The sequence below is a fragment of the Papaver somniferum genome, chromosome 1 (genome assembly GCF_003573695.1).
Source record: "Papaver somniferum cultivar HN1 chromosome 1, ASM357369v1, whole genome shotgun sequence".
Lineage (NCBI taxonomy): Eukaryota > Viridiplantae > Streptophyta > Magnoliopsida > Ranunculales > Papaveraceae > Papaver > Papaver somniferum.
In genome coordinates, this window is record NC_039358.1 from 20935554 (window position 1) to 20944727 (window position 9174).

Here is a 9174-nt window from a genome sequence, read left to right on the forward strand (position 1 = left end):
GTAAGCTTTCGCTTTAGCCAAGTTCATCTTTACTCGTGACGAAAGTCATGTTAAAATTTCAATATCTTGAAAATTGCTTTGATGAAAAATAGTTTGTGAATAACAACTATATAACATCCTCTAAGAATGTTTCAATGATTGAAGTGTAGAGTTGAGATTATGTAACCATCTTTAGATATAAGCATATATAGTGTGTTCGTACATTAGTGTATAAATCCATGAACCGGGAACCGAGTGTATGCATATGTGTGTGAACGAAATTGGTGAAGGAAACAGGTTAAGTATGCGTACCCGTACGCATACTGGTGGAAGTTCACGTTCGTGAATATCTGCTGAGTTTGGGAATTGACAAACTCTTAACCACTCATCTTAAGTATGCATACCCGTACGCATACTGACGGAATTTTTCTACCCGAGAATTTCTGCTGAGGTTGGAAACCAAAACAAACTCAAATTCGGTTGCTTAGGTACGCATACCCGTTCACATACTTAAGCTGGTTACTTTATCAAATAGGTTAGTTCATGAACTTAATCATTTAAATTATAAGGAATGCAATCTTTGCAAACCGTGGCTATAATGTTCATGAATCGATTCAAGTGAATCAAATTGATTTTGTTTCAATTGTGTCTTACAAAAGATCTAAGCAATTGAACAGCTCTTTAACTAGTTCATTTGAGTCATTTGAACTAGTTGTGGTAAAGATGAATATGGTTGATATGAAAATGCTCATATGGCTGACCATTTGGTTAACTGTTGTGAACCAACTAAGTGTACACGTTTAGGTACGGTTACTCAAACCTAAATGAAATACATTTTCATTTGTGTATAACAAGCTAAGATTCGATCTAACGGTTGAAAAATATTAGCTTGAATCTAATCAGGTTTTCATCTAACGGTAGATTTTGAATGCTTTGTTACTAATCTAACATTGATTGCAAACCTTGATTTGAAAACTATATAAAGGAGAACTCTAGCAACTGGGAAACCTAATCCCCACACCTCTTGCGTGATACTAGTTGTGTTAGCTAGAGTTTATTCTCATTTAACTTTAGGTTTCTTCTCGAGAACCTGTAGGTTAACAACTTAAAGAATTCATTGGGATTGTGAAGCTAGACCGAACTACTTTTCTTATAGTTGTTTGATCTGATCTTGTTGTATCTATCGTACGAGTACAATCGTAAGATTGGCTTGAGATTGATATCTCCGATAGAAAAGATAGAAAAGAAGTCACAAACATCTTCGTCTCATCGTCTGTGATTCCGCAATGTCTTGTTTCGCTAGTCGATTAAGATTATTGTGAGGTGATCGATAATTCTAGGCTGTTCTTAGGGAATATAAGTCTGGGTTATCGAATGGTTCCTGTTCACCTTGATTTATCAAAAGACGGAACAAAACTCGTAGGTATTTCTGTGGGAGACAGATTTATATATTATCGTAGACTTTTCTGTGTGATACATATTTGTTTATTAAAGTCTTCGACTTTGGGTCGTAACAACTCTTAGTTGTGGGTGAGATCAGCTAAGGGAATCAAGTGCGTAGTATCTTGCTGGGATAGAGTAGTGAGGAGCGCAATTGTACCTTGGATCAGTGTGAGATTGATTGGGGTTCAACTACAGTCCAGAACGAAGTTAGTTTGTAGGAGGCTAGTGTCTGTAGCGGCTTAATACAGTGTGTGTTCAATCTGGACTAGGTCATGGGGTTTTTCTGCCTTCGCGGTTTCCTCGTTAACAAAACTTCCGGTGTTTGTGTTATTTCTTTTCCACGTTATATTTTGTTATATAATATAAATATCACAGGTTGTGCGTTGTATCGATCAATTGTGAAATCCAACCTTTGGTTGTTGATTGAAATTGATTGATCCTTGGATATTGGCCTTTGGTACCATCCAAGTTATTTCTCTTGTATTCAATTAGACTCGCATATTTATGTTTGCTTGAGTAAGGATTGAATCGAGAAATTGAGATATTAACTCTTTGATATATCTTTCTTAAGATTGAGTCTAACTGTCTAGTTGAATCTCTTGAAAGTATATTGGAGTTAGTCCATACAGATTGCTAATCGAAATATTGGGTGAGGTTGTTATACCCCCGTTTTTTCAGTACTATGAAGTCCAAACATCTCGAACTACTATTTTCAAACCTAAACCTTTAAAAACCTTAAACACAGATCAAGTTAGGTAGAAATGAACGATAATCAAGGTACATGGATCATTATAAGTACTCTGAGAAAATAAAAACACAAATCTTGCTCAAGTTTATATAATACCTTTTTTGAGGAATCCAATCGAATTCTACAGCCTTGCCGAACATAATCTGTGTGCCCCAATTCTTGTGCTTCCCTCACAGTATACATAGCAGGGCATTTCTTGGTGAAGATGCACTTCCAACACAATCAAGTTATGTTGAGGTGAACAATGTCTTGCTCATCATGGCACCAAGAAAGAGTTTCTTTCCAACTCCTCTTACATCTTACAGTATTGAAATAAACCCAAGGAACTGTTTTTATAAGTTTTTCAAACAATATCCAGAGTGCACAAATAAATTTGTGTTTGTCATTTCTTATTTTACACCTTATAAGAAACATTTTATGCAGATAATTTTCAGTATCGCATAGCGAAACTCTTTTGATAAAAAGAGACATCCTAATTTCTTCATAAGAAGGGACGATACTATTATCTTGGTAAGACGTATCATGAATTGACCAATGAATTGATTCATGCTTAGAGGTGGTACAGTCGGAAGACTTAGACTTAAACTCTTCTTGTAAACCGGTTAGTTTCCTACAACTAGTTGGATTACACAGAGGAGTAGCATTGCTCTCGCTGATTAGTAAATTAATGTCAACTCAACATGAATATTATTCATCATGCCTAGATTTAGGTTATTAAGAGATTCTTTTTCTTTCTGGAGGTACAACTCAACATCAAGAGATAAGCTTTCTAGTTTCTTTCAAGCCCTAAAAATACTTCAAGGGATTTTAAACCTGGTGGAGGTTTAGATAGAATTTCTTCTACTGATTTTATCAAGTTAGTCATGGAAGAGAATTCAGAGATCCCTGGATATGGAGGTGCGTTTATAGAGATAGCATTTATGTCCATATAATCAGATTGCTACAAACACAGACTTATGAGGTCTTAACCGTGTTTTCCTGCTCTCATACCAATTGAAAAAGCGGGGGTCTAACAACCTCACCCAATATTTCGCTTAGCAATCTGTATGGACTCACTCCAATATACTTACCAGAGAATCAACTAGACAGTTAGACTCAATCTTAAGAAAAGTATACTAAAGAGTTATATCTAAATCTCTCAATTCAATCCGCAATCAAACAAATAATAATTTGCGAGCCCGATTGAATATAAGAGAAATAACTTGAACGGTACCAAAGATCAATGTTCAAGGATCAATCAAGTTCAATCAACAACCAAAGGTTGGATTTACCAATAGATAGATTCAACGTACAACCTATGATATTTCAATTGTATAAAAAAATGTAATGCGGAAAAGAAATAACACAGACACCAAAAGTTTTGTTAACGAGGAAACCGCAAATACAGAAATTCCCTGGGACCTAGTCCAAATTGAACACCACATTGTATTAAGTCTCTACAGACACTAGCCCACTACAAACTAACTTAGGTCTGGACTGTAGTTGAACCCTAATCAATCTCACAATGAATCAAGGTACAATTGCGTTCCTTACGTCTCTGATCCAAAGAGGATACTACGCACTTGATTCCCGTAGCTGATCTCACCCACAACTAAGAGTTGTTATGACCCAAAGTTGAAGACTTGATAAACAAATCTGTCTCACAAAGAAAAGTTTATAGGCATAGATAAATCTGTCTCCCTTAGAAATACCTACGAGTATTGTTTCGTCTTTTGATAAATCAAGGTGAACATGAACCAATTGATAACCCGAACTTATACTCCCGAAGAACAGCCTAGTATTATCAATCACCTCACAATAATCTTAATCGATTAACGAAACAAGATATTGTGGAATCACAAACGATGAGACGAAGGTGTTTGTGACTACTTTTCTATCTTGCCTATCATAGATATAAATCTCAATCCAATCTTACGATTGCACTCAATCACGATAGAAACAGCAAGATCAGATCACGCAACTACAGAGAAGATAGTTGGGTCTGGCTTCACAATCCCAATGAAGTCTTCAAGTCGTTAACCTACAGGGTTTCATGAAAAACCTAAGGTTAAAGGAGAAATGACTCTAGCTTATACAACTAGTATCACACATGAGGTAGGGGGATTAGGTTTCCCAGTTGATATAGTTCTCCTTTATATAGATTTCAAATCAGGGTTTGCAATCTAAGTTACCTTGGTAACAAAACATTCAATATTCACCTTTAGATGAAAACCTGATTAGATTCAAGCTAATATCTTTTAACTGTTAGATCGAACTTAGCTTGTTATACACAAATGAAATATAACTTCATTTAGGTTTGAGTAACCGTACCTAAACGTGTACACTTAGTTGGTTCAACAATAGTTAACCAATGGTTCGCCAAATGAGCACTTTCATATCAACCTTATTCATCTTCACCATAACTAGTTCAAATGACTCAAATAAACTAGTTAGAGAGTTATTCAATTGATTAAATCTTATAGAAGTATATAATACACAATCGAAGCAAAATAGATTTTGATTCACTCGAATGGATTCATGAACATTATAGCCATGGTTTGCAAAGATTACATTCCTTATTATATAAATGTTTTAGTTCATGAACAAACCGGTTTTAGAAAGTCACCTACCTAAGTATGCAAATGGGTAAGCGTACTTAAGTAACCGGATTGAGTTTGTTTTTCACTTTCAAACTCCAGCAGAAATTCACGGACGTGAACCTTCCGCCAGTATGCGTACGGGTACGCATACTCACCCGGATTTCCAACAACCGCCAGTACGCGTACGGGTATGCATACTTTGGGTACCCGGTTTTGGACTTTTACACAAATGTGAGAACACACTATGTTTATATACAAAGATGGTTACATGTTCTAAACTCTCATTTCAGTCATTGAAACTTTCTTAGAGGATGTTATATAGTTGTTATTCACAAACTATTTTTCATCAAAGCGATTTTCAAGTTATTGAAATAATCAACATGACTTTCGTCATGAGTAAAGATGAACTTGGATAAAGCGAAAGCTTACGAACACATATTTCGATAAATAGATAAGCGAGATAAACTCGGCTCGAAATAGCAAATGTGTATAATCGAAGTCTATATAGCAATACGACTTTTCTCTCAAAATAGGAGATAAAATAGAAAGACTTTTGAGTGATAGATAAGTTCAAGTCTCCACATACCTTTTGTTGATGAAGTTCCACAAGTTCCTTGAGTAGTTCTTCATCTTCAATCGATGAACGCCATGGAGTCTAGAGTTCAACTATACTTACTATCCTAATCCGAGACTTAACTATAAGTAGACTAGAAATCAAGACTTATAGTTTTGGCAACTAAACTTGACAAACAAGTTTGATATAGCAACGCTTGCGCGTTCGAACGAGCAGTGCTCAAACACAATCATCTCAACCATCTCATCCCCCTTTGGAGAATCCATTTTCTTCACCAGAAACCACAACAAATAACAATTCCAACTTGAATGGCAATGCTGCGATTAAGAGAAAATTATTAGGAAGAAACAATGCAAAAGCAGCGAGAAAACTTCCCAAGAAGGAGATGCAATTGGAGTTCTTTTTGATACTTTAATAGATCATCATAAGACCTTCGAAAAACAAAGAGTAGTAAACCGGCAGTTCATGACAAGGGAGATGAAAAAACATCGACAATCTCAAGAGAAATTTGTTTCAGACTATGACAAGAATAAGATACTTAATGCAAACACCACAATAACGACCCCCAGATAATTGATGGTATGGGAGATGTAGATGTACATATTAGCATAGGAGCTGGAAGAAAACGAAACAAGAGAAATTTGGAAAACCAATTTGGAGCTCAAGCTGAGTATGAGAGTGAAGAAGACCACGATGAAGTAGTGTCACTTAATTAATTAATGTATCAACTTTAATTTTAATGAAGATGTAGTAGTTCCGTTATGATGAATGAATTTATTGTACTAGTTTTTCATTACATTAAAACTAAACTTAAGACCAAAACTAAAACTAAAACGTAAGCCTAACATACCATACTATTTATTAGAAACTCTTTAAGAATATGATAATGCGCTTCGTATTCAAAAAAATTTCCTTCCCATCTTTGCCACTCATCTCGAGTTCGTATTCCCAATTTAGCATTGGTGTCACCTCTTAGAAGATAATGATTGACAATTCTTCTCATAGCTAAATCCACAAGATCTTTTTTTGATAGTCATGAATCGGCAAAACAAAGCAGCTCGATCCCGGTTATGAGGATTACATGTCTCTGTGCAGAAGGCATCATCAAATTTTGCCTAAATAACTCATACTGGGTACACCCTTCATCCGTTTTTCTTCACCTCTCTTCGGATAGTATATTACATAGTTTCTACAATGAGATAAATCTTTATATTCAGTAAATCTAGGATCATCCATAAATTACCCAGAAAGTATAGAAGTTCTTAAGTGAAGGTGTGATTTTGAAATGGAGGAAGTGGAGTTGTGATTTTTTGAAATGGATGAAGTGGTATGTATTTATAAGGATTGTTGGTGATTGAGTCTAGACCGCTAGCGATTGAGTCTAGACCGCTACTTCTAAACAAAATATAAAACACATAATTAAACTTAAACAACTTCAAAACAAAACTATAAAACAAACAATTAAAATAAACAACTTCTAAACAAAATTATAAAAGAAATAATTAAACTTAAACAACTTCGAAACAAAAAAGTATAAAACAAACAATTAAATTAAACTTAAACTTGACAACACTACTCAATTCGCCCCCATCTCTTCCAAACTCATCCCATGTATTCCCTCTGAGATCCTCCCTTAACCTGTTATACAGAGTTTTGTTCTCAATGTGTTCATTTGCGCATAGTTCCTTACAGGTATTCCTCTTTATGGGTGAATCTCAGGCCTTAAGTCTTCATCTTCATGATTAGTCCAATTCTTATTACGACGGGTTTCTTGTATTACCATGTTATGCATAATGATGCAAGTCAGCATATTCTTATGCATTTCACGAGCACTTAAACCACGATAAGGCCCACAAATGACGGCGAACTTCCGCTTCAGAATTCCAAAAGCACGTTCCACATCCTTTCTCAGATCTATTTGTCTACTATTGAAATATGAGTATGAACGACCCATTTCATTTGAAGGTGGCTGATGGTAACATTGAACTAGAGTTGACCATTTTGGATAAGTTCCATCTGCAAGATAATAACCATGAGTGTAGCGATTCCTGTTGATAGTGAAATTTACCTGAGGACTAATTCCATACTTTAAATCTTCAAACAAAGGAGATTTGTGTAAAACATTTATATCGTTTTGAGAACCCGGAAGACCAAAAAATGTGTGCCATATCCAACAATCATAAGAAGCTGCTGCCTCAAGGATAACCGTTGGTTTTGCACAGTGACCCTTATACTTTCCTGATTTTGCGTTAATATTTCTCAAACATCCGCCTCACTTGGTTTTCGTAAATAGGTTGGACCAAAATGATCAATCATTCCTCGCAAAACAACGAAAGATATTTATATGCAGTTGTTTTGCCTATACAGTGGTACTCATCATTAGAATCTCTAGGTCTGCCATATCCTAGAATTTTTAAGGCCGAAGTAACCTTTTGTTTAGGGATATGACCTCTAATATTCAGTGCATCATATTGATAATTAAATTGAGGTTGTTATCTGACAAAGCTCACCAATAATCTTTAGCACCAAATGTCGGGACATGCGGAACCGGCCTTGGAAACTTTCATCAGAGAACACACAGTTGGAAAGAAAATAATCATGCATCAGTTTCTCATGACATTCATCCCGACCCCGGTACATATATATCTTCTTGTGAATACTTCCCTTGGATCTGGATCTCTAGGTATATGCCCCGAGGAATATAGCTGCAGTAAATTGTTGGTTAATTCTCTATCTTCATCCGACTCATCATCAATTTGTTGTAACGCCTGAACGAATATTCGTTGTTGTTCTTCAAACTGATCCATGAATACGCACTTCTTCGTCAGAAGAATCCATTGATCTGAAACTAAAATTTAAACCAAGAATTAAATGAAAAAAAAGGATTAAGGTACAAAAGAGTAAGATGGTATAGAGTTAATGCAAAATTAAGGTGTGATTAAATTGAATTGAATGGGGTGAATTTATAGGAAAACGTAGGGGGAATAGTCTTTACATCATAAACTAATAAGCGACAAACTCTAAACCGACCTGTTTTACAAAAACCGTTGGAGGTTTAGTGTCGACCGCCCACGGATCGGTTGAGACTCGATCGCTTATCTTATTTCCCATAGTGGCGCGGCCAGTTTTCCAAGACATGGCATGGCAGTTGGGGGTGTTAGCCACCCCCCATAAGAACCGACCTTATTAAGCCATTTCGTATGTTAGCGTGTATGTGGGTAGGGTAGGTTAATTTCGAGCTTCACTCGTCACCCTACCCGTTACAGGGCGAGTAAATAAAACGGCGAATAGGATAGGGTACGGGTAAAACAGTGATGGATAGGGTAAAAATACGGGTAGGGATAGGATATCTGCACCCCTGGAATTGACGATGAAGGAGAAAAATCAAACTAAAGCCTTTACTCTTTCGGTGGATGAGGAAGAATCGTCTCAGAGAAAAGTCTTTACTGCTGCGTGGACCTTAAGAATCTAAACTTTAATACATACATATACTATATATACAAGGTAAATGACATATATACCCTCACTATCGAATATCGAATAATTATCCGTCGGATGTTAATAAAACCAAATTCGTTCCATTAATAGGTAAGTATCCGATAAAATAATTCGATATCTGATATTACAGATAATATCTTAAATTTTCAGTACAAATTGGACGGATAGCGGATATTCGAGTATCCATTGACAAGCCTATAACGAATCTGTAATACTAAGATTTGGCAGGTAGGGTTGAATGAAATATAAGTAATTGTTTGTCCTTTACTAATACTGAGGTCTTTTTAGTACAATTGGCTCCAAAGTTTCCAGAAAAATATGCAATTAAGCGTGCTCGGGGGGGGGGGGGGGGG